At 36.7% G+C, this 26,787-nt stretch overlaps 1 pseudogene; it reads left to right on the top strand.

The window, feature by feature from the left end:
• Positions 1-2,200: 2,200 nt before the first annotated feature.
• On the top strand, positions 2,201-2,933 carry LOC117694716 (spindlin-2C-like; annotated as a pseudogene).
• The last annotated feature ends 23,854 nt before the right edge of the window (positions 2,934-26,787 follow it).

Genomic DNA, 26,787 nt, shown 5'->3' with positions numbered 1-26,787 from the left:
TCCCAAGGGTCCACGTATGTTGACATTGAGGATCTTCCTGTGGAGTTGCCATCCCCTTCAGGGTTTTCAATTTTTCCCCTAACTCTTCCATAGGGGTCCCTCACCTCCATCCAGTGTTTGGCTGTGGCTATCCTGCATCTTCTCAGTCAGCTACTGGGTAGAGCTTCTTAGAGGACAGCTATGCTAGGTTCCTGTCTGCAAGCACAACATAGCATCACTAATAGTGTCATGAATTGGTGCCTGCCCATGAGATGGGTCTCAAGTTGGGCCAGTCATTGGTTGGCCATTCTTTCAGTCTCTGCTCCATCTTTGCCCTTGCATTTCTTTTAAACAGGATCAATTTTGTCTCCAAAGTTTTGTATGTGAGTTGGTGTCCCCATACTTCCACTGGGGGTCCTGTCTGATTCCTGGAGGTGGTCTCTTCAGGTTCCATATTCCCACTGTTGGGCATTTTGGCTAAGGTTACCCACATTGACTCTGGGGAGCCTCCCCAATTCCAAGTCCTTGGGACTTCCTAGGATCCCCCCCCCCAATCCCTATCTGTTACTTATTTCCGTTCATCCTCCTGGCCCTCTGGGCCTCTTTCCTGTTTCTCCCATACCTGGTCCTGTTGCCCTATTCCCCTCTTACTCTCCTCTTCCACCTAGGTCCCTCCCTTAATCTGCCTCCTATGACTATTTCTATTTTATTTCCCTATCTAAGTGGGATTTAATCACCCATACTTGGCCTTTCCTTCTCCTTTAACATATTTGGGTCTATGTGGTGTATCATGGGTATTCTGAATTTTTTTTTTTTTTTTTGCTGATATCCACATATCAGTGAATATATATCATTTGGGGACTGAGTTACCTCACTCAGGATATTTTCTAGTTCCATCCATTTGCCTACAAAATTCATGATGTCCTTGTTTAATAGCTGAATAATATGAACTTCAAGAAGTCCCTGAAGAAAAAAAAGAAGATATTAGAAAATGGAAAGATCTCCCATGCTCATGTGTAGGTAGGATTAACATAGTGAAAATGACCATCTTACCAAAAGCAATCTATGGATTCATTGCAACACACATCAGAATCCCAACACTATATTTACAGACCTTGAAAGGGTAATTCTCAACTTCATATGGAAAAACAAAAACCCAGGATAGCCAAAACAATCCTGAACAATAAAAAATCTTCTGGGGGAATCGCCATTCCTGATCTCAAGCTGTATTACAGAGCAATAGTGATTAAAAAATGTATGGTATTGGTACAGAAATAGACAGGTTGATCAATGGAATCAAATTGAAGACCCAGAAATAAACCCACACACCTATGGACACTTAATTTTTGGTAAAGAAGCCAAAACAATACAATGAAAGAAGGAAAGCATCTTTAGCAAATGGTGCTGGCCTAACTGGATGTAAAAGAATGAAAATAGATCCCTATTTATCACCCTGCACAAAACTCAAGTTGAAGTGGATCAAGAACCTCAATACAAAACCAGATACACTAAATCTCATAGCAGAGAAAGTGAAAAAACCCTTGAATGTATTGGCACAGGGGAAAAGTTCCTATACAAACACCAATGGCTCATGCTCTAAGATCAACAATTGATAAATGGCACCTCATGAAACTGCAAAGCTTCTGTAAGGTAAAGGACACTGTCAATAGGACAAATTGGCAGCCTATGCTTCTTCTCTGCCTGCTTTCACTTACTTGCCAGGACATCTGTTGGATCTACTTTTTCAGGATTCCAGCTTATACAGAAGACCAGCTTAAATACCTCGTGGGACTGAGCAACTACCAGATTCTTGGACTTCCCATTCACAGCTGCCATTGTTGGGTAGACTGGACTGCAGACTCTGGTAGGTTCGTATCCTCAAGAAGATGAGCAATCAAGAAAAATTACTTATGAATCGGTCAAAACAGAAGAGAGAATTTAGAACCACAGTGTGGAGTAGGAAGGGAGTCGGTTGAACTGTGTTTGGCAGAAAGGGGCGGCCTCTCGCGGGGCAGGAAGCTATCATTAGGAAAAGAGGGAGGAGACTGCAGTGGCAGCAGGACTGCCGGAAGCTCTTAAGTGGTCCTGGAAGCTCTTAAGTGGCACTCATTTGGCTGACAGCAAGCTGGTCGGTCATCTTTCACTCCAGGCTCGCAGCGGAGGCAACAATCTTCTGTCTGATCCAGCATGTGAGTGCTGCAAACCCAGACAGTGAGCAGGTATGAAGACTCCTCACAAAAAGCTGCTGCAAAAGAGCAAATGGGAGAAGCTATGGGCTACCACATTGGCTCTACAACCATCAGGGGAGAGAAGCTTCTCAGAAGAGGCAGAGGAGCAGATCTTCATCCTGGCCCCGAAGGAACATTGTGGGCTGCAGAATTTCTCTTGGGTTGAAGGAAAGTGATGAACCGATCACACAGTGGAAAGGAACTGTGCTGGATCAGGTGCCTATCAACCTCTCTATCTGGTGAAATATGATGGAATTAACTGTGTCTATGGACTGGAACTTCACAGAGATGAAAGGATTTTAAAGCTTAAAATCCTTCCTGATAAGGTGTTGTTTTCTCCAGTCAGCGATTTGCGCCTCGCTAACACCATAATTGGCAAAGCAGTGTTTGAGGGTGAGCACGGCTCTAAGGATGAATGGAGGGGATGGACCTGGCCTAAGCACCTATCATGAACGCCTGGTTTTACATTACTTATAAGTAAGATCTTGTATTGTACATGTATCAGCTTCTAAATAGTTATAAAGAGGGTGACCTCCGTTTCATGCCAGAGTCCAGTGCATCTCCTCCAGCAGACAGGGAGCCAGAAGGAGTTGTAGATGGCCTGATAGGTAAACATGTGGAATATACTAAAGAAGACAGCTCCAAGAGGAGCCCTCTGTGTACTCCATCAAGTTTGACAATGATTTTCATATCTATGTCTAAGACTCTGTGAAAGAGAACTCTTAGGGTCAAATTTGCATAGTGTGGGGAAGCAAATGTGTAATTTGTAGATGTGCAAAAAATATTAAATTTTCAGTGTGTTAAAAGCATGAAAGTTTCTAATAACCAAGAATCTTTGCCAACATTGCTGTTGTTTTTGATCTGGAAACTACCGATCTGTACACATGACCTGTTAAATGTAAAAACATTGTCTTGTGTAAGAGATGTTTGGTGGATGGGATATGAAGGAACAGTTATCAATTTAACCTGTGAATAAAGTACCATTATTATTAAGAAAAAACTGCAGCCTACAGGTTGGGAAACAATCTTCACCAACCCTATATCTGGCAGAGGGCTAATACCCAAAATCTATAAAGAACTCAAGATGTTAGACACCAACAACCCAAATAGCTCAATTAAAAAATGGGGGTCAGACTAAACAGAGATTCTCAAAATGACCAAGAAGCACTTAAAGGAGTGTTCAAAGTCCTTAGTCATCAGGGAAATGCAAATCAAAATAACTATGATGTTTCATCTTACATCCATCAGAATGGCTAAGATCAAAAACTCAATTAATAGCATATGCTGGAAGGATGTGGAGCACAGGGAACACTCATTGCTGGTGGGAGTGCAAATTTATACAACTACTTTGGAAATCAATTTGGCATTTTCTCAGAAAATTGGGAATAGTTTTACCTCAAAATGCAGCTAAACCACTCCTGGGTATATACCCAAAAGATGCTCCAACATCCCCCAAAGACACTGGCTCACATATGTTCATAGCAGCTTTATTTATGATATCCAGAAACTGGAAATAACCTAGATGTCGCTCAATTAAAGAATGGATAAAAAATGTGGTATATCTACACAACAGAATACTATTCAGCTATTAAAACAAAGACATTATGAGTTTTGCAAGCAAATGCAACAACCAAACAGTGGATGGAGCTTGGGGACTCTTATAGAAGACTAGCAGGAAGGATTGTGGGCCCAGGAAGGAGTTCCACAGGAAATCCAACTAACCTGGACCCTTGGTGCACTGAGAACCTCCAACCAAAGAACATACAGAGGCTGAACCTAGGCCTCCCCACTCGTATGTAGCAGATGTACAACTTGGCCTTCATGTATGTCCTGAACAACTGGAACAGAGGCTATTCCAAAAGCTATCGCCTGTATGTGGGATATCTTCTACTAGCTGAGCTGCTTTGTCTGGCTTCTAAGAGACTTGATGTGCCAGGGTAGTGGAATACCTAGAGTGGCCTCCACCCACTCAGAGGAAAAGAGGATGAGGGATGCAGAAAAAATTGTGGGAGGGGTTACTGGGGGGGCAGTGACTGGATGGAAGGTGAATACATAAAAAATAATTTAATTAAATTTAAAAAAGAAATTAAAGAACAAAAGATTCAGAAAACAACCTTTATTGAGGTTTGAGGGTAAACAGACAGTTGAGTAGAAATGATTGATCAAAAAGTTATTCAGACTCTTTTGGATATCTCTATGACATTCCTTCCTCCTGAACATGGGTTATGACACCTGATAGTTGCAGATTGTTGTTCAAAGAATTCTTTTTTTGTTTATTTACAGTACAGATGTCATCCCCTTTCCCTATTTCCCATCCCTAGAACCCCCTAACCAATATCCCCTCTTCCTTTATGCTTTTATACCATTTTGATTACATGCATGTAATAAGGTCAGTTCTAGGTTGAGGGTCTAACAATACAATAGATGCAAATAGTTGAGGAACAAGGAATACAATAAACACAGATAGTCAAAGAAAATGCAAGGCATTATTAAACCCAGTTATGTGAACACTCCTATGATCACTGTTTCTAAAGGCTTATCAGGATGACCAAAGTATCTGAGCCTACTTCCGTATCCTAGCCCAAGGTAATTTTCATGTCTGAAGCCTACTTCTTTGTTCTAGCCTAAAATTTAGAATCCTGTCTGAAATTACTTCTTTGTTCTGGCCTAATATTTAGATTCCTGTGTGAGATTACTTCTTTCTTGTAGCCTATGATTTAGATTCCTACCTGAAATTACTTTTTTTGTTCTAGTCTAATGTCAGATTCCTGCTTGAAGCCTACTTCCTTGTCCTTGGCCAATGTCATATTCCTGTCAAGCAGCCCCTTTCCTTGTCCTTGGCCCATGTAGGCTTCTAGCCAAGCAGCCCCAAGGGATCTCCATGTCTCCCCCCTTTTTATTTTGTTAACAAGACTGAGCCTGTCTTAGGTCATTGTGACAAGAATGCCTTCCATATCCATCATGGAATATGCATTATCAAAGGCAATGCATTTCTGTCTTAGGTTGGTAAGGCTCTGTGCAGAATCTTACCTGTCCTTGAATTGCCAGCCTGTTAATTTAATAACTTTGTCTGAAGGTCCATTTTCAGGTTTAAGCCATGTACTTTGGCTGCCAACATGTTGATGTTGTTAAAGATAAGCTTTAATACGATGAGCAGGAATAAAAGTATTCCCAGGACAAGAAGGGCTAGCCTAATCAAGCTATATACGCCATTCCAGAAGTTTGAACAAAATGGAAATATTGAGCTCAAGCCATGGATAATTTTATCACCATTGTCTGCAGCATCAAGGGTCAAAAGAGCAGTATTCTTTAAATTCATAATCTCATTATGCAAAGTTAACACACCCAGAGAGGTGTTAGAAATATGCGAAAAATCTTACAGGTATCTTTAAACTTTTTTCTAATTATAATGACAATCATTGTGAATTTCAAAAGTGATACTACTCCAAAAATATTTGTTGTGACACTTGGGATAGCTCCTAACTCTTGAACCCTGAACTTCCTTCAGATAATTTGAATGGGTTATAGAGCATCATTCATTGTTCCAGATACCTATATAAATCCTTTTATATACTCAATACATTAGTAACATTTTTTGCTATATGGTTAACAAAAGTAGCTGTCTTAACTCCTTGTGTCAATGCTATTGCAGAAGCAATGGTGCTAGCAATTAATGAAATTAAAGGTGTTATACCAACCATAATCAAGCCTGCTATGCTCTTCCTTCTGCTCAAAGCCTAACTCACTTCATCTTGCACTTTCAAGCTTTTTTCGGAGAATCAAGGTTTTCTAATACTAGGGCAATGAGACGAAAGCTGGTTGATAAACTCCCATAACAGACACGCCAGGTTTCAACACACTAACATAATTGGAAATTGTAGAGTCAATGCAACTTACAATAAATGCTGTAGAAGATACAAAACCAATTTTAGCTTGACAATTAAAAGAGCCTTAAAACATGCACTAACCCTTGTTTGAAATCCGGATCCTGTCCCAACATTATCTCTTGCTATCCTAACATCATAGCAAGCTATAGCTAGCTTCCAAATATGTTTCTGACAAAGTTCAGATCCTGTCTTCCAAAAGTAGACTGTTATTTCCCATATTGGATTGATTTCTAGACCAGTACATGATTGAGTCCTAATAGCTGGGCAGCTTTAAGAAGAATACAAGAGACATAGCTTCTCTTTTTGATTCTCTATCCCACAAGGTCTAAAAACTTGAGGCAAGGCAGCTTATCCCATCTGGGATATAGTCAAGCAAAGGTGGGTCAGGAACATATATGTCCAATACAGCTTCCCAGTCACCCTTGTCAGGGCACTCAGCAAGCTCACAGGTCAGTGTCATTCTTTGTCTCAGCAACAGTATGTCTCACCAATCTTTTAAAAGTTCCATGGGCCTCTTCCACAACACCTTGTCCTTGAAGATTATATGAAATCCCCCTAATAAATTGTTGACAAAAAGTCTCAACTGCTCAACCACAATTGCCAGACCCATTATCTGTTTTTATTGGATATTTTACTTATTTACCTTTCAATGTTATCCCCTCTCCTGTTCCCCCAAAATCCCCTTACCCCATCCCCCTCCTCCTATTACTATGAGGGTGTGCTCCCACCATCCTTCCATTCCTGCCTCCCTGCTCTTGAATTCCCCAATACCAGGGAATCCAAACTTTCAGGCACCAAGGCTGTCCACTTCCACAGATGCCTGGCAAGGCCACCCTCAACTATCTACACAGGTGGAGCCATGAGACCTCTCCGCTTTGTGTTCTTGGGCTGGAGATTTTAGAATGGCTACTCCAGCTTGTTTCTTAGGACCATTTGCTTGAAAAATTGTTTTCCAGCCTTTTACTCTAAGGTAGAGTCTGTCTTTGTCACTGAGGTTGGTTTCCTGTATACAGCAAAATGCTGAATCCTGTTTACATATCCAGTCAATTAGCCTATGTCTTTAATTGGGGAATTGAGTCCATAGATGTTAAAAGATATTAAGGAACATTGATTGTTGTTGCTTCCTGTTACGTTTGTTATTACAGGTGGAATTATCTTTGTGTGCCTATCTTCTTTTGGATTTGTTGGAAGAGGATTACTTTCTTGCTCTTTCTAGGGTATAATTTCCCTCCTTGTATTGGAGCTTTCCTGCTATTATCCTTTATACTGCTGGGTTTGTGGAAAGATATTGTGTAAATTTGGTTTTGTCATGGAATATCTTGGTTTCTCTATCCATGGTAATTGAGTTCTGCTGGGTAGAGTAGCCTGGGCTGGCATTTGTGTTCTCTTAGGGTCTGTATGACATCTGACCAGCATCTTCTAGCTTTTATAGTATCAGGTGAGAAGTCTGGTGTAATTCTGATTGGTCTGCCTTTATATGTTACTTGGCCTTTTCCCTGACTGCATTTAATATTCTTTCTTTGTTTTGTGCATTTTGTGTTTTGATTATTATATGACAGGAGGTATTTCTTTTCTGGTCTAGTCTATTTGGTGTTTTGTAGGCTTCTATATGTTTATGGGCATCTCAGTCTTTAGATTAGGGAAGTTTTCTTCTATAATTTTGTTGAAGATATTTATTGGCCCTTTAAGTTGGGAATCTTCACTCTGATCTATACCTATGATCTTTAGGTTTGGTCTTCTCATTTTGTCCTAGATTTCCTGGATGTTTTGTATTAAGAACTTTTTGCATTTTGTGTTTTCTTTGACAGTTCTGTCAATATTTTCTATGGTATCTTCTGCACCTGGGATTCTCTCTTCTATTTCTTGTATTCTATGACTCCCGATTTCTTTCCTAGGTTTTCTATCTCCAGGATAGTCTCCCTTTGTGATTTCTATATTGTTTCTACTTCCATTTTTATGTCCTGGATGGTTTTGTTCAATTCCTTCATCTGTTTGGTTGTGTTTCCTTCTAATTTTTTAAGGGATTTTTGTGTTTGCTCTTTAAGGGCTTCTACCTGTTTACCTGTGTTCTCCTCAAATTCTTTGAAACTGTTATTTATGTCCTTCTTAAAGTCCTCTATCATCATCATTAGAAGTGATTTCACATCTGAATCTTGTTTTCCTAGTGATATGGGGAATTCAGGACTTTCTAGTGTGGAAGAACTAGGTTCTAATGATGCCAAGCACCCTGGGTTGCTGATGCTTATGTTCTTGTGCTTTCCTTTCGTCATCTGGATCTCCTTAGTGCTACCTGCCCTGTCTCTGACTAGAGCCTGTCTTTCTTATTATATTGGTTGTATCAGAACTGTGTGGCATGGGTGTTACTACTGGTGTTAGAGCTGGAGCCCAAGTTCTGCTCAGTGCTCAGGAGCAGACAGGAAGGAGCCAGTGCTCCAGGCCAGGAGTGACTTCCTGGGCCTTAGTGGGTCCTAGTTACTCCCTGTTTGGAGCAGGTGTTGCTTTCTTTTTACCTAAGATACTGCCCAGGTTAGAGCTCCTAGAGGACTGCTTCCTCTGGGTTTTGTGAGATTGGGGGCAGAGCTGCAGCCCGGGATCTGCTCTTTGCCCAGGCCCAGACTTAAAGCTCCAAAGAAGTTTTTTTTTATCACTTTATGGTGAAAATCTTGAAGGTCGTAGCTACATTAGACTTTGATTTTTTTCATAATAGAAGTGCTCTATTTTAGAGTTTTATGTTCTAAGCCTTATATGTCTGTTTTCCTAAGGTAATAGAACCAGTTGATAGATTGTAATCAGGACTATAACAAAAAACATTAATGAATGTGGCATGCCATATCTTTAGGTAGTACTCACTTTTTACAACCTGCTGTCCACACAGAAGTCTCCTCTATGTTATAGGTTATTGCCAACCATTCTGCTGCCCTTCTTCTGGCCACTCCACTGAATCCCTTGTATGAAATTGGGACAATGTTTTGTAATGGACTGAATGTGCCATAGAGAATAGGAAATCTTAGATAGGGCAGTTTCTTTTTCTGTTTTTCCAAGTGTTAGATCATTTAACATTAGCATGCACATATTAGAAATCCACGTATGGTTGAGAATTACAATAGATATGGAAAGAGAAACAATCTCAGAAAAAGAGGGGACAAAGGATGGAGGGAAAATGGAAGGAAGAAAAAAAGAAAAAACTCACCACCACCATTAATAAAAAACAAAACCGAACAACTATAGCCAAATATGTTTCCCTCCAAATGAAAGGACTCAATATATATGTGGGGAGATATATTCAAATTCCATACGAATGCTTTTGAAAATCTTTACCTACCTTTCTAGATAGTGTTCTCCACAGGTCTTGTTTAAGCCTAGGGTATATCTCTCTGGTTTCTCATTTATTTCTATCTCTGAAATTGTGGCTCAGATTAAAAAAAGATACTTGTCCTGTGGAGGCATCCTATTCTACACTGGAACTGCTCTTATATTATAATCTGAGCTTTTTAAAATTTTATTTTCTGGTATGAGTTGTGGTTAAGTCTTCTGATTATCCTATGGTTTAACTACTCTAACACATACCTATGTGTATGCACATTCAGTCATCATCTTCAGAGAATAAACAAAGAATATATATATATGATCCCAGTAAGGAGGAAAAAGCAAAGAATTTCACAATGCTTTATAATTTACAAGGTCACCCTTCTTACAGTGGAGTTAATACAGCGTATTATTATGTAAAGCAATGTTACCTCTTTTTTTTTATCCCCTTTCTCTCAAATTGTACCTCTTTGAGTCTGCCAAGAATAAGAAATGGCCCATTACTAAGCCATATACCTCTTAATGACTACTATGTTAGCTACACAAAGACCTAGTTAAAGCTTGAAATTACCTCTTAAAAATTTTCAATTAGCTATCAGACAAGGCCATCCTTTTCCCCAGTCTCAAGCTAAGGAAGATGACTTCAGTGCTTCAGAACTAAAAGTGACTATAGTCAGATTTCAGGAATTAGAATATCTTTTGTATTATGACATTTGAATTTCTTTACAACCAATTGGAAAATGGATTGGAAGAGTGATGAAGAAACAGAAAAAATGGATGTTCACACTGTTTTAATTCTAAAGCCATATAGTTCACAAGGAAAGAAATGGAAATTGCATTGAGAAGGTATATCTTAGATGTATGGGTTCCATGAATATAGTAGAAACCACCTTATAAAAGAAAAACCATTAAGATAGAATGGCACTTTCCAGAAAGTCACCAAACAGTGGCTAACTATAAAATCTAAAGATGTGAAGAATACATTTTTTAGTAACTTTCTCAAGGTAGGCCACCATGAAAAAATATCCCCAAATATTTCCTGTGATCATTTGGATAGAATTGATACATCTGTGTGACTTTGGTTTTAAAATTAAATCCAACAAATGACTTGAATGCATAGCCCCACACCCTTGATACTATTCCTAACTAATGAGACTTCAACTTTCCCGACACTAAATTTGGGCAGAAGTGTCAAATCATTATAATAACTACAAGCTGCCCCAGCTAAAATAGCATCTCAGCAGCCTGCCACTGGCGGATAATCAACTGCACACCCACTGCTGGAACTGATACACAGTTGCAGCACCAGAAAGTGATTAGACCATACCTTTTGGTGCCAAACAATGCAGTACAACAAATTAACCTTTGCCCAGAATAATTATTTTTCCACTTTCTGGATGTCTAAGTCAGTTAAGTATTTTCAGATCAAGGCAACCATATGTCCACCTGTAACACTTGAAAAATTATTCTTTATTTACTAAATAACCCTTCTGTCTCACAAAAGGCATGCTATGTCTTCCAGCTCAGAAGAGTAGGAGACCCGATATTTCAAAGTCCACAGCACACAGAATAGTCCAGAAGGGCTGATTTGTTTATAACATATTAAGATACCACTTTTAAACATTTGATACAGTTGATTTAAACCTGTAGTTCTATACAAAGTCAGTTCAATTTTCATAGGACTGTCACTCACAATATATTTTCCTGTATGGTATATCTTTGTGGTAGTAACTAGCTTTGTAGATAGAACTGATGTTAGAGAAAAGTAGGCTTGTATGGAGAATAAAAACCTATGAGTTCTTATGTATAGGGAAGCAATTGCAAGAAGAAAATGACATAGGGTGGGCAGTTACTCCAAATACTTGATTGTTTCTTTACTTAAGTCTTAGTTTTTTTAATTTTTCTTATTTATTTTTGTATTTCTAGATTTTTATCTAAAATGCAATGATACCAATATTAAATTGCTCATTAGAGTAATATTATATGAAAATTCAGTTTATATCCAAAGTGTCAACCTTTTCGACTCTTTATTGGTAGCACACTTCTTCCATATAAACTCTGTGTAAATCTTCTATCAATTAAATGTAGTATCACAAACATGTTCCTCTTAAAGGGGATATAGAGGATGAAGCCAAACCAACAAGCAACAGTAACAGTCTTCCTGGGCATGGCAGATCATGTCTATTAAACCAGTTACTTAGGAGACCATTGTAAAAAGGGTGCAAGTTCACAGCCTGCCTAGGCCATACAATGAGTTCAGCTTTGCCTAAGCAATGTATCAAGTCCTTGTCTCCAAAATAGTGATGTAGTACTTGTCCAGAGCTTATTACAAACACCTATTAATTAAACCTCACTTCTATTTTTTTCAATTATAACACTTTGTTATATGAAATGTAGTTCAATGTGAATTCCAAATTAAATTAAATGGTTGATTATGTATCCTGGTGCTTTACTTTTCTAATTTTTAGTTAATACACAGAAACATAAAAGTTATACACATATTAACGGAACACTATGCAATATTCAATGAATGAACATGACCGATGCATATGTATATTTAAATCTCATTAAACATACTTGTGGTGAACACTTTCAATAACACTTTCTTCTAGCTTTTGGAGGTATAGTATATTATTATGTACTACAAATGTAATGATTAGTCTTCAGTCCATCCATGTTACATAGACAAGATTTCATTCCTTTTATAATGGCTAAATAAAATTCTATTGTATATGTATGCTACAGTTATTTATTTTGGTATTCATTTGACAATTGATGAACATAGGTTTCAGCATTTTGACTGTTGTGACTAGGGCTTTAATGAATGTGAAAGGCAAACATTTCTTCTAGGGCTGGTTTTGTCAATTTGCATTTGTACTGACTAGTAGAATTGCTAGATCATATGGTGGTTCTATTGTAAAGATTTTGAAGACTTTACATACAATTTTCCATAATGAATATACTAATATAGAATGTTTTTCCTCTGAGGCTTTGTTTCTTAAATTCTTAACTCATGTGGAAAAGACCATTACAAGATATTCTCCTGAAAAACATTAAAGGTATTTATTGAAAAAAAAATTCTGTTGACTTAAATTCAATCTGTTGGTACCCCAAAAGCAAATATCTGAACTATCCATTGTGCTGAGCATTCCCACTGACCATTTCTGGACACTCACAGGGCAAGAGATGTTTGACAATAACTTCCTCTAGCTGCAATAATAGGTGGTGATTTTGAAGTAAAAATTGTACAAATGGCCACTGGTGTTGGTTAGACCTTTTACTTTCATAGACTTTGTGATAGTGTAGAAAAGGAGTAAGCTAAACTATTTCCCTGCAAACTCATCTTCCATTTTGCTTTGCAGCATGAGTAATTGAGGGGAATTTTAATATTCATGTCTTGGATTTGTATCTCTGATTACACACAATTCATCAAGATCTCGCTCTTTACAAGCTATTTAATACTCAGGAAGTCATTTAAATCATTTTAGAATCGTCCCAAAATCTAGCAGGGAGTTATGTTTATAAATGACATACAAACCTGGAATACTTGCATATTTCATTTAGATCTAAATGAAGAAACCACAAGAATTTTGCAATGTGAAAGAAACTTACTGTATCTCCTCTCTGTAAAAATAAAGGGTCTAAAGCAGTATCATGCAAGGATGCCCCCTGATAATTTCATCTGGACATGGTGTACAGAGTCTTGTGTGTGTGCATGTGTGTGTGTGTGTGTGTGTGTGTGTGTGTGTGTGTGTGTGCGCGCGCGCGCGCGCATGCATGCATGCATGCATGTGTGTGTGTGCTTGTGTGTATACACAAGTATGGGTCCACATGTATTTGTGTACATGTGTTGGTCAGAGGTCAATCTTGGGTATTATTTATCAGAAGCTTTCTATATTGTTTGTTGAAAAAAAATCTTTCATTGGGACCTGAGGCTCATCAGTTTGCCAGTGAGCCCTAGAGATGCGACTGTTTCCATCTCCCCAGTGTAGGGATTATTGGAATGCTACAAAAAAACTCTTGCTTTCTATGTAAGTATTGGGACAACTATTTTACCAACTAATCTATCTTCATATCACTTAGAATCTTATATTGTAAGATTATATATGCTGCTTATTGTTTATGACCCTATTTTCACTTCTGTGTCATCTTCTTTAATTGGAAAACTGGATATAAAAGGAATAAAATTAGATATAAATTCTAATGACCAAGTTTGAGTGTTTGTTTCCTGACCTATGTGATCTTGAGGAAATTATTGTACATCACGTATTACACATACCTTATGAATTTTAAACACATCAAAAGAGATAATGAGCCTGAACATATTTAACAATCTTCTAATTGCTAACCAAAGTTAATTGTCATTTTCCAATAAATCTACAGTTGTACTCATTTATAGAGTTATAGCTTCAACAAGGGTTTTATATTTATTGCATTAACAATATATTTTTTAGATACACACCTAGAAGCATGAGGGAAATTGGAGGTGGCTAGGAGTTTTACTCAAAACAGACATTTAGTTCTTTTGAAGCCAAGATGGAATGTCAGTACCATAATTTTGTCTGTTAAGTGCCCTATTGTGGTCAGTTTTTAATAAAAGAAGGTAAAAACCTACAAAGTCCTAGGAAAGTTATTTTTATAATGTTTTAATGTTATACATTTAACATATTTTATGTGAAATTGGTCCAAACTATTATAATTTTCAAAGAATGTACTACTTATTTTTCTTTCAAGTATTCTTACTTGTACTATGAAGTATGGTATATAATTATACAGAGACTCTTTGAAGTACACTCTTGACTTTTACATTATATTTTGCTTAAAATGTTAGACACCAACTGTGGTGGTTTGAATAAGAATGCCCCCCATAGGCTCATTTATTTGAATGTTCGGTTCCCAGTTAGTAGACTGTTTAGGAAAAACTATGAGGTGTGGCAATCTTGGAGGTAGTATGTCACTGGAAGTGGGCTTTGAGATTTCAAAAGCCCATGCTATGCCCAGTCTCCTCTTTCTGCCTCCTGCCTGTTTATCAGGATGTGAACTGTCAGTTATTGCTTCAAACTCATCCCTGTCTGCCTGCTGCTATGCTTCCCATCATGATGATCATGGACTCATACCCTGAAACTGCAAGAAAATCCTCAATTAAATATGTGCTTAGGCTTTCTTTTACAAGTTTCCTTGTTTGTGGTGTCTCTTTATAGCAATAGAATAGTAACTAAGACATCAACATATTTTTAAATTATGTCTTTTGCATTTCTTCACATCTCAAATAAGAGGAAATATACACGTTTATCAGCATGTGTAAAGGTACATTTAATTATGGATGTCAAATTTAAGTGGAGAATTACACCTTAAAGACATATCAAGAACACTATCTTGGCAGCTGATTTTTTTTTTCCTTCCAGCATGTAATAAAACTTCAATCCCACCACTATTTTGAAGCAACATATAGAGTAACTGGGATTTGTTTTCCAGTCCCAATATTCAGCTGATAATAGTTCAAGTCAGAAGTTTATCTCTGGAAAGTTGATAGCAAAATAACTTTAAATTGGCAGAAAGTATCAAACAACTTCTTTGATATTTACACCAAAATATTCAGGAAAAGCAGAGGCTTTCAGGGAGAATTGCAGACCTAATTCACTGTAATTCTCTACTCAATTTACTGTGATTTTCTCCCTCTATATGTGAAAGAATCAATGGATCCACGAAAATGGGATCATTTATGTGAGATAGTTCCTGTTATTAAGTCAGATACGTGGAATATTGCTAAGACTAAGATGTGATGGATACAAGGCACAGGAGCAGGTAGGCAAAAATTTCTTGGAAGATCTAGAGGATGAAACAGTTCTCTACAAAAAAGTGAAGAATAATATGTGGAAAAAAATCAGTGAAAAGGAGAGATATCTGATGACAGAGTGTGTCAGTAATAATTGAGTTCATTCAGGCAAAGCTGCTGGATGACCTGAAGCTTATAAGAAGGAACTGAAAAGATAATGATGAGAGGAACATGGCAGGTTACACTTATGTACAAATGAGAGTACAGATGAAATGTGAGCCTTGATGGGTAAAGGGCATGAATTTACTGGAATTTAAGACTAGAATTTAATTTAAAATGTGTAGTAAACTTTTATCACTGGAGTATAGTAATAGCTTTTACATGCAGCACATATGAAAATCAAAAACATTGTGCTGAGTAAAAGAAGTCTTTTTATTGGATATTTTATTTATTTACAGTACAGATGTCATCCTCTTTCCCTATTTTCCCTTCCTAAAACCTCCTATCCTATACCCCCTCTACCTTTATGCTTTTATACCATTCTGATTACATGCATGTATTAAGGTCAGTTCTAGTTTGAGGGTCTAGCAATACAATAGATGCAAATAGTCAAGGAACAAACAATACAATAAACACAAATAGTCAAAGAAAAAGCAAGGCATTAAACCCAGTTATGTGAACACTCCTGTGATCACTGTTTCTAAAGGCTTATCAGGATGACCAAAAAAGAAGTCTTATACCACAGAAATATATACACTACTGTATTTCATTCATATGATGCTGTACATAAGGCAAAACTAATTTAAAGAAATAAATCAGTGGGTTTGGGGTTCAGACCTATTGTCTTGGAAGAATCAAATTGCCAGACTTTTCCTTGAGACATATGACCCAGAATGGGCACCTGTGCCAAAACAAAGAAGTTAGTTTATCCCAGTTTAGTCTGATGAACCAATGTATTTATTGGGGTAACTTACAGGAGTGGGTGACTCAACAGCAGACACTTCATTTAACAGCCATCCCTAACATGGCCAATAAAGCATAAGAGTTGTATCAATAGAGCTCCTTGCCCAGTCTGGAGACATCTCTCCTGAAAGGTCTCCACTCAGCAATTGTTTACTGCTTATATTATCTTGGAGAAGGACCTTGGAAATCCTATAACATTTGATACTCTGGATCCTTATGGATTTTATGAGCTTCCTGAACTTTATTTGCAACCTTCTCCATTCTAGGAGACAATGCTTCAATTTGAAAGTCATAGGCATATAACCAGATATGATTTTTCTAAAGTGAGGACTATATTTTTTATAATTTACCTTAAGTTTTGATGCCATATATTTGCATACATGCAAAAGCTCACCAGATTTATGAATCCTACTGTCAATTTTACACCAAAAGATCTATAAATCAATGTACTTAGCACTTCATTGATGAAGAATTTGGAGTACACTGGTATCTGTACCTTACTTTAGAAATAGATCAAAATATAAAAGAATTTGCTAGACTAAGAATGAAGAGATGGATATGCATGTTATAAAGTAAGTTTAAGAAAGATTAACTGTAGAATCAACACTGTAGATTGTCATTTTGGTCATGTCATAATTTTCAACTTTTCTATATATTTAAAACATGTTCTAATAAAATATTAGGAAGCCATGAGAGGTGGGAGAAAGGAAAAACATTCATCTTTGTGACCCTTTTGTCTTGGCTTTTAGGATCTTCAGAGTTACTTGATTTTTTTTAAATGCCAATTGCTTTGTCTCTGATTCTTGTCTTTATTATCTATGCCTGTCTTACCTGTCTTTTCTTTCTTTCTACCACCACTTCTCACCACTATTTTGTAATTTTTCAACATCATATTATCTATGCTTGAAAACATTTATTTGTGCAGGTGTGTGTGTGTGTTTGTGTGTGTGTTTGTGCATGCATGAACATGTTTGTGAGTGCCCACAGAGGTCATAAGAAGGTATCATATGCCCTGGAGTTGGAAATACATGTTGTTGCATCCTGTCATGGGTACTGGGAACGGAACTCAGATCCTCTAGAAGGCTTGCAATTACTCTTAACTGCTGAACCATCTCTCCACTCCCTCCCCCTCTTCTTAAAGAATATCTAAGTTGTTATAAACTGCTATCTATATATTTAGAGGTAGAAAATACATGATAAATAGTTAACCCAAAAACGCTAATGCTGTTAGTAAATTATGTTACTCTAACTTAAATTTTCATGATATATTTCACAAACATATTGATAGAAATGAGAAGTTTACATTTTGAAGAGAAGCTCTTTTGTTATGTTAGGAAGTCATCTTGAGGCAGCTAAGAAGAAATTGTGATGCTAGGTGCTTTTACTTTAAGAAACCAAGACTAACTTCCAATATGCTACATTCTCCATTCACTCCCTAGAATGTCCATGTGTTGAAAATTCTCATCACAATAGTGAGAGTGATCACTGATGTGGAAACAGATGTCATGCCTCTCAACTGGCTTTTGTCAGACACAAAATGAATCTAGGCCATCTCTCTTGGAGATAGGACTATTTTCTCTCTAATCCAAGGATTAGAGAAAAAAAATTTCAACGGTATGATAAAACTTTCAACTGTCAAGTTAAACTGAATATCTCTTTACATATTATGGTCTTATAAGCTCCCAATGAGAAGAGAAAGGAATAGATATCCATCATGGTTCACTCATCTGGGGTAATTAATTGTTCCTAAATACAACTAAATAACTAGGATATGATTGACTTTCCAATTATATATTCATATGCAGGAAAATATTTAATTAAAATGTATAAAAAGAAAAAGTGTAGGAATGATAATGTGATCTCAGAATAAAAAAAAGTTCTAAAAGATACAAAGGCAGGCAGATACAAAGGCAGGCAGATTCCTGAATTAAAGGTCAGCCTGGGACCAATTTCCTTTCTGGCTTGGTCAGAATGGTAATCTCAGGAGGGGATCCCACCCAGCTAAATTTATTGTTTTTACTTACAAAGGCAGGCAGATCTCTGAATTCATTTGCAATGTTAAAAATGTGCTAGCAACCTTTTTCTAAGAATGCAGTGTCTGGAAGTTGGGGGGGGTGGGGGTGGGGACTGGGGATATGGAATGATTTGTGGGATAATCAAAAGAGAACCCGGAGTAAATGACTGATTGATATGTAAATGAATGACTGGGCCTTGGTCTGTGAGAGCTGGGCTATCTGGATGAGCAGTCTGTAGATCTCCAGAGAAAGCTGTCTTGAGCAAAACACAGGCTGTCAGTTTATATCCCATGATTTGACTTTGAGTCATTTTTTTCACCATGCTCCAACACTCCTTCTCTCAGGAAACCTTCTCCAAGCTGAGGCTGGTCCTTGGCAGTAAACTACAACAATGAATTGTCTAACAAGATATGCCTACTGGTGCAATAGCGCCATGAATGTTTGGGGGCGGATGGAGTAACCAACCATTAGATTGGGCTCTAGTGCTTGCTCACTGACATGAAAGCCATACCTAACACTGTTTTAGGAGTCAAAGAACCTGTGACTAAATTTGTCATATGTCCTGGAGTAGAATACAATCCTCATTATTCTGTTAGACAGAGATAGTATTTAGACAATGCCCAATGACTTTTACTATATTCATTGATCAGAGCATCACTCAACCCTCATCAGAGAAGTTTCTCCTTAGAATAGATGGCAATTAATTCAGAGACACACAACTTCAGCACGTACAGAATAAGAGTCTTTGGAGTGTTCAGTCATAAAAGGGACATACATATATATCACACTCCTCTCCCAAAGACTCAGGGGTCTTGATATAAGAAGGTGTAAAAAAGTTACAAGAGCCAGAGATCATATATATAACATTAAAACACAAGTTCAAGCCAGATAAAGTCTTTTCATAGCAAGGAGAAAGCAAGCATGATATCCTGCCCTTATTTGAGGAGCTATAGGCACTTGATAGTTGCTGAGAAAAGAAGAGTAAGTTTTCTTTAATTATGTGATTTCTGATCAGTTGACCACATGACCAGAGCAGGCACTATTCCCAAAACCATTTGAGCAACACAAACTGAGTGTGATAGGGAAGAAAGAAGTAGGTCAAGAATAATAAGTACTAGGGAAAGAAAAGTGAATATATTCAAAATACATCAGATGACGATCTCAAAGAATTAATAAAAGTATCATTTAAAATTCATTTCACCACTTCCAAAATAGTGTCAATTTATTTATTTATTTGTTTGTTTGTGTTCATTTGTTTATTAGAGGCAGACTTTCATTCAGCTCATACTTAATCTTGGATATGTTCATATCTAAAAAAACTTAATAAAAATGCCTAGAAATATGAACACATCCATATTTATGTCTCCGAATGGCCAATGTATTAAAGATCAATAGATTAAGTAAATGGTAACTTAAATTATTTCCAATTTTATTAAAATAAAACCTGAAGTTAAAAATATATGCATAGTTATAACAGAATAGTATATAATAATTAAAAGACTATTAAAATCAATGGAGAATAAAATGCAGCATAGAAAACATTGTAAAATGCCTTAGGGAGCTGGCTCAGTTGGTAAAATCCTCATTGCACAAGTGTGAGGACCTAATTTTGAGCCCTGGCAACCATGTAAAAAACAACATGATTTGTGTACCTGTGACTTCTGAAAGTGCAACAGGGGATTTTGATCTGGAAGATTCACTAGCTAACCAGTCTAACTGAATCTACCACCTGTAGGTTCAATGAGATACCTTTTTTCAAAAATCATAAGATAGGGAATGATAGAGAAAGATACCCAATGTCAGACTTTGGCTTCCACATGTACAAGTGGACCCCAGCTGCCACTACTACTACTACTAGTACTACTACTTCTACACACACACACACACACACACACACACACACACACACACACAAATTATAAAAATTAATAAATGGAAGAAATATGCTAAAATGTTTGGACACAAGGTTATAAGTGACCATTTTGTTGTATAGAACTTTCTAGGCATGTGATAATCTTATTAACCAAACAGAACTACTAAAAAATTCTGAAGAAACTTTTATTAGCTAAGTCTAAATATTCCTCATATCATAAGAGTATCTTTCTTTTCTTTTACTTCTTTTTAGTGACTACTGAAATAATCAAAATTTTTCTCAAAACCTTATTAATTACATAACACTATATTGTGCATTCAAACAATTTATATCTTCTTAATTCCTATTTTAAAATATAAACTTCTATTCTAAAAAAGTCAAATTGGATAGTGGGAAGATAAAGCATTTAAATATAAATGATGATAAATTGTTCTAAAAATCTTTAAATGCATGCAACCACAAGTGAAACATTAATAACCAAGTTCTTTAAGAGGCAAATGACATTTTGCTGTATAAATTTGAATTTGGGAAGCCATGAAAGCTCTTTATTTTCACTATAGTGCATGGTTTGTAATTACAATATGGTAGTACATTGGCAAATTGATTACCTTTTGCTTTCAATGAACCACTCCAAAACCAAATGACTTGGATCAGTAACCATTTATTTAGTTAATAATCGACAATTTAGGCTGGTCTCTGTAGGATCATGATAGGATGGCTGGTTTTGGTTGAAGTGCTGGCTGGAAAGCCTAGAGACCCAACAGGTGTCCATTGCCTATAAGGGACAGGCATCTATTCAGCTGCTTTCCCAGAATCCAGGCTCCTAACATGTGGCGTGGAACTCCATTGACCTACACTGTTCAGTCACATTCAGGGCAATGCAGCCCCTCCCAAAGAACACTGGTAGAGGGCATGACTAGAGGCCTCAGGCCCTAGAAAGATTTACATACTAATGAGATACCTGAAGGCCAGAGGGCAGAGCCAATTAAGCATTCTTCCCGAGACCCTTCCCCCTTTCTCCCTCCCTTTTTAACTCAAGTCTGCCCTGAGTTTCATGGGGGTGCGGCATCCAGACTCAACCATCATCTGTCATGCCAATAAAGCTGTTTTGGAAACCCACGGACTTTCTCCGACTTTCTTGTGTCATTGGGGACACGCTGTGAGGAACCATAGAGAAAGCCTTTAATGAGCTGCTGTAGCCACAGCCACTGTGCCTAACTTCCCACCTGGAGGAACTCTCAATGTTCCGAGCCACCCTACCCACAGGTCTCAGCTGAGTAATGTTTCTGATCTCATACTTATATGTGATCTTCTACTAGGATGCCAACGTAAAGCTGGTATAGGTATAGGTTGATCAGGCATGACTTGCCTCTATTCCATGTGGCCTCTCATTCCTCAGCACAATAGATTTGGCTTATTCCCATAGCATGTGCTGAAGATGATCATGTGATCACCCTTGCTAGAGGTATTCAGTTCACCTTACACTCCTCTAGTATGATCTCACATTGCCTGATAAATTGCTTCAACTTTTCCTTCAATTCCTGGTCTAACCTTATGTTAGCTCAAGAATGAAAACATATTTTGGCTAATTGTTTCAGAAAGGGAATTTAGTTAATGAGTAGTAGAACTCTCAGGACATTCAGAAAATAGAATCTGGAGTTAAGAATAATACTGAAAATGATGTTTCAGAATTTCTTTGTGAAGCATAACTATTGCTCTTACAAGACTCAGAAAGAACAGACTGTACACCCAACACAAACATGCTGAATGCTGCATTACTGATTATGACAATGATCACAGCCACTCCTGGAAAAGAAAATGCTGTTGTCTGCATACTTATGAATTTCCTGTAATCTTTGATTTTTTTGTTTGTTTGTTTACTATTAGTTTCAGAGTCTAGAAAGAACTGTTTGGAAAGCAAGTAGCTATGTTTAGTTGCTATGTTTAGCAACTAAAAAGGTTGAGAAAGTTAATATCTTATATTTTTAGTTTCTATAGTAGTGGTAAGATAACTGAATAACAGGTCTCACATGTAGGAAATTTCTCATTTATGGAAAAGAATTTCTAGTCCCATCTGAAAAAATTAAATGATACACAATTGTTGATACCCTTCCTTTCACTACCTAAGTATTCCTTTGTACAAGATTCTGTGCAATTATTATTTTTTAAATTTCACAGCATGAATAGGCACTCTTTTCATCTATATTGTCCACTGCTTTCTCTTCTGTTTCCATAATAAAGCCTATATAAGTTATAATTATAATACCTTATAATTCTTCACTGAACTAATTTATGCAGCTGCCATATAAATGGGAAAATGTAGCTACCATATACACTTCATATCCTCATATCAAGTATAACACATATGGACTCTACCAGAGTTTGTTTAAGTGTATTGATTTGCTGATAGATTATCTAGTCCAAAGTCATCAGCCCTAATCACATGTACACATAAACAACTTTAACTTAGTATGTTATATGTAAGTAATACTAATAAATAATAACAACTAAAAGTTGCCATGAATTTGGGAGGGACAGGGGAACATGAGAGATGCTGGATAAAAAGGGATAGAAAGTATGCAAATACAGTGTTTATATATAAAATTCTCCAAAAATTTTAAAGAAAATAAGAGCACTGATTCCTTGATCAACAATATTTGTACTCTTACTAAGACTTCAGTTAAGTCTTTGATGATATCGTTTGATTGTCATGATTTGTCCTGATCCTGTACCCATTCTGTGTCTAGTTTCCTTGCCATATGATTTTGCTATACCTCCCACTAAAGCAACAGGTTATGTTCCCCTTTCCCACTTAAATTTGGACATATACATGTGACTAGATTTGGCCAATGAAATGGAGCAAATGAAGCATAACTGAGCATATACCTTCAGAGATAATATTTATTTCCACTTGACCTCCTAAGCCTCTACCACCACCATAAGAACTACATACCCACAACTAGCCCACTAATCTTGAGAGACTAGAAGAAAGAATTAGAGCAGAATCAAATCAATGAAATGTGGATCTCTGAGTTTAGAGTGGTTTGCTATATACAACCATTGTAGCTCTAGATAACTGATACATTTTGATAATGATGAGCTAATAAAAAACTTTAAGATGAGGGCACCAGTATTTTTATACCCTTGCACAAATACAAAATAATGTATATTGTTTACACTAAAAGTCTGATGGATGTCTTTTGGTACATAACTTGGACCCTAGATCTTGTTCTTACAATTTTGTATATAAATCTAAGAAAATTATGCCAAGACATGAGAAATAGAGACCATTACAGAAAATGACCAGTCAAATTGGAGACTTGTGGCACCCAGTCCCAAAGAACATATCTACAAAATAACTCCAATGTCTAAATCTCAGGGAATACTGCAAAAGAAAGAATAAGGGGAGATTGTAAGAGCCAGTGGACCAGAGTTTGCTGTGAGAGTGTGTGTCTGCAATAATGTCAGAAGCTATACCCATAAAGTCTCACCAACATGATTGTCCAAACATGACTGAACAAAGACCACAATAATACACATGAGAGGCCTCAATCCTATGAAATGAACTACAGCAACTAAGGAAAGTTGGGGATGGGAGAAGTAGTCTCCCTGAGAGCACAATTGATTATATAATAATAAATGATCAGCCTTGAAAATATACATGCAGGCAACATTATCTGGACTGAGCAGGTTATTTCAAAAATAGGGTGTTGTATACATATATGTATATAACAATTAATGAAAAACAAGACCATGAATTTGAAAGAGAACATATATATGCATATATATGAGTCTAGAGGGAGGAAAGAAATGAGGAAAATGATATAATAATATAATCTCAAAATTAAAACAAAGATAAGCAAAATACATAAAATACCTATAAATTACAACATATCATTATCATGATAGTTATTTTTATATACTTTACTAGCTGGGCACCTTCTATTTTCCCAGGATAATACTGTTTTTTATTTTTCTATTAGAAACTTGCTACATAGCCTATGCTGACGTCAAACTTGTGATTCTCATGCCTTAGCTTCCTAAAGCCTGTGATTACAGTTGCGTGCCTCCATACTTAATTCAGAGAAGCATTATTGTCCCCAGAGGATAAAGAATGCTAAATAACTTTCCAAAGATCACCAACTAGTACATAAGAAAACTAGGATTTTGCCCAAAATTGTAAAATTCTGTTAATATATAGATTATCTCAGTTTGGGGAAAAATGCGAATCTACAATCAAGCACATTATGTTAATAACTATATGATACTTCATAAAAATATTTGTACAAATACTGTTTCAAAAAACACACAATATTTTTATAAGAACATTAATTCACTTTTATTTATTTGTTTTTCACTAGTGTAAATCCAGGAGGAGTACAGCATCATACAGTCTGTGTCTGATGGCATTCATTAGCAGGAAGGTTGCTGCACAATTTGGAATTTGACATGAATCATGCTGCTATTACCATGGGCCCAGGTTCCCTTTCTCCAGACTACTCTGTGTCTGTTCAGTTGGCCTCCAGGCTCAATGTGTTGTTTTTTGCTCTATACATATAAGCACATCTCTTGCCTGATTAGAATTCAGTTTCATCTCGGGAATAAACACCTTCAATTTTAAGAAGATCCAAGTGCTCTGGTTCTAGAGACCTCATTTACAGCCAGCAAAAATGGCCTTGCATCATAGTCTTCCAGACATATTTGCTGTTTGGAAGTCCTGTTCCCAGGAAATCACAGTAATCTGTCCCCACAGTTTAAAAGCAGGAACTTGCCTGACCTTCAAAAATGCCAGGATGGCAGAAGGAGACACACAATATCTTTATAAAATGATAATTACAGTATGGTCATTTAAAAGATGAATTCCAAAGTTTTGAGGCATTGTATGATTTTATCTAATATAAAATCACCAATAAACACTGGCACTAAAAAACAGGATACATTTATCCTAGTGCCATATTGGAACATTTAAAAGAAACTTAGCACAAATAATTATGGACATTGTTCAAATGAGTGAGCATCCCTGGATAGTGGATTAAAATATCTGAATTAATATGTGGTCTAATACAACAATCAAGTGAAACAGCCTAGTCATTCATTCCTACTACTAAAGACTTTAATTTACTTTCCCTATTCAACCAACATGCAACACAAATACCTCTATAAACATTCTGTTGATACTCCTGGAATACATCCTAAATTAGTTATTTCTTCTCATATTTAAATTCTAATTATTTAGCTCTGGCTCACTTTCAGTTTTATTTAATAAAGGTGCCGTCTTTCTCTTCTATTACCCTCTCTGTACCACTGCAGGCCACCACTGTGAATTTCAGTTGGCCTTGTTGCCTTTTCTCCCAATATTGCTGTACAAATCCCATTTGTAAAGACAAGTTTTTAATGTTAGGTAATGGCAATAACAAGTCTTCTTCTCTTTCTGAACATTACAATGCAAGTGTTCTGTTTTTAAAAATAAAGGTTTGTACTTTGATGAATATCCCATTTGCATTTGTGTCTTCCAACTTTTCTAAAATGAAAATAAAATTGTCAATCAAAACAACAATCTTGCAGGCAAATTTTAGGCAAATCATTTGTGAATTCAGAAACACTAACAGAAGAAGACAAAGATAAAACACCATTGTTACATTTTTCAAAAGAATAAGTCACTAATGTCATACCTATTACTTGAAATTTGGGCATAATTATATTGCTTATTTCATAAATGTATCCTTATATAAAACTATCTATATATAAAATTCTACCTTTTTTTAATCTCCAGAAGTATAACATAGTGAAGAGAAACCCAGCTCCAAATCCTAAAAGAACAAATGTGGATTTGAGTCTGTGCATATAGCTTGAACCATTAATGAGACAATGAGTAGTCTTTTCACTTTGTCCATTTAGCAGATTCACAAATACTTGCTATGGAAAAACATTTTATATTGTATTCATCACTTTTTACAATCCTTCAAATGCAATGGTTGACTTTGTTTAAATTTATAATCCAAAAGAAACTGACTCCAAGACAAAATTTCAAGTGTAGGAGGCAAACTTGGGACATGATTAAAAGAATATTGGGAGCATAGCAAACATGAGAGACAAAGGAAACAAAACATATATTATTGGCTTTATTATCAGTTACCAAGGGGAAAAAACTAGCTTTTAATCTTGTTGGGTTCTCTGGTAAGAGTATAAAGCTATGCTTCAAGGTTATGTTAGCTAAGATATAGTTCCATGTCTGTTTTCAGCTTCAGGTAGGCTTCTGAGGCCACAAATTATATAGCACATCTCGTTTTCTGCAGAGTAGGCCTGGTGCTTCCACAGCCATTTGAACAGTCTTTGAGTAGAGCTATAGTTTTTGCCACAAACTGTCTTTGGTGGTGTGTGAAGCTGCAAGCTCAAGATTTAAGAAAAATTCATCATAAAGTATGCTGTATCTTACAATAAAGACTTAATAGTAGACTAACAGTGGACTACTTTTATTTTTTATTTTTCTATTTTTGTAGTATCCAAAATCTGAGCTATTCCTCTATATTTGAGCAATTTCTTTCTTTTTTATTGGTTATTTTACTTATTTATGTTTCAAATGTCGCCTTTACTGATTTCCCCTCTGCAACCCCCATTCCATCCCCCTCCCCTTTGTTTCTATGAGGGTACTTCTCCACCCACTCACCCACTCCCACTTCATTACTCTAGCATCCCACTACACTGGGGCATCAAGCCTTTACAAAACTAAGGGCCTTCCTTCCCATTGATAAGGCCCATC

Source organism: Arvicanthis niloticus, chromosome X (assembly GCF_011762505.2).
Source record: "Arvicanthis niloticus isolate mArvNil1 chromosome X, mArvNil1.pat.X, whole genome shotgun sequence".
Lineage (NCBI taxonomy): Eukaryota > Metazoa > Chordata > Mammalia > Rodentia > Muridae > Arvicanthis > Arvicanthis niloticus.
The sequence above is the reverse complement of the archived record's forward strand: the minus strand, read 5'-3'. Positions and strand labels throughout refer to the sequence as shown.